The sequence below is a fragment of the Brassica oleracea genome, chromosome C4 (assembly GCF_000695525.1).
Source record: "Brassica oleracea var. oleracea cultivar TO1000 chromosome C4, BOL, whole genome shotgun sequence".
NCBI classification, from domain to species: Eukaryota; Viridiplantae; Streptophyta; class Magnoliopsida; order Brassicales; family Brassicaceae; genus Brassica; species Brassica oleracea.
Genome location: NC_027751.1, coordinates 6,389,580 through 6,390,503, shown reverse-complemented (window position 1 = coordinate 6,390,503; position 924 = coordinate 6,389,580). Strand labels below are relative to the sequence as shown.

Sequence of the window (924 nt, the reverse complement as noted above, 5' to 3'; positions counted from 1 at the left end):
GTTCCTTAAGGCTTCATTTGATATCAAGGACTTGGGAGAGCTCAAATACTTCCTAGGGATCGAGATGTGTAGGTCTAAGGAAGGGTTGTTTCTATCTCAAAGGAAATACACCCTTGACTTACTAAATGAGGCTGGAGATCTTGGTGGAAGAGCTGCCAAAACACCTCTAGAGGAAGGATACAAAGTGATGCGTGAGGGGGAGATTGAAGACAAGTCATATGAAGATGTAAAGCACTATAGGAGAATGGTGGGAAAACTCATTTATCTTACCATTACCCGACCAGATGTATGCTTTGCAGTAAACCAAGTAAGCCAACACATGCAAGCTCCCAAGGTACACCACTGGAACATGGTTGAGAGGATTCTCAGGTACCTAAGAGAGGCACCAGACCAAGGAGTATGGATGGGATGCAATAAAAACACTGAGATTGTTGGGTACTGTGATGCGGATTGGGCAGAAGATCGAGTTGATAGGAGATCAACTACTGGATATTGTGCCTTCATTGGAGGCAATTTGGTAACATGGAAGAGCAAGAAACAGAAGGTGGTGTCTTGTTCAAGTGCTGAGACAGAATATAGAGCTATTAGGAAGCTCACAAGCGAGTTGATTTGGATCAAGGGACTTCTTAAGGACTTGAGAATTAAAGTTACAACGCCAATCACCATGCATTGTGATAACCAGGCTGCTATACACATTGCTAGCAACTCAGTCTTCCATGAAAGGACCAAACATACAGAGGTAGATTGCCACAAAGTGAGACAAGCCGTGGAGCAGAAGATCATATTGCCGTGGTACACAAGGAGTGAAGATCAGCTAGCTGATATCTTCACCAAGGCAGCAAGCACTAAAGTATGTGAGTTCATTCATCCAAAATTGGGACTCACAGACCTATCATGTCAATGATCTCTCCTTCATGAAGTGTT

At 43.5% G+C, this 924-nt stretch overlaps 1 protein-coding gene across 1 annotated transcript in view; it reads left to right on the top strand.

Annotated features, from left to right (window-relative positions):
- Positions 1-924, top strand: part of LOC106341760 (aldo-keto reductase family 4 member C9-like) — a 7,094-nt gene that overhangs the window by 4,285 nt on the left and 1,885 nt on the right. The window lies entirely within an intron of this gene.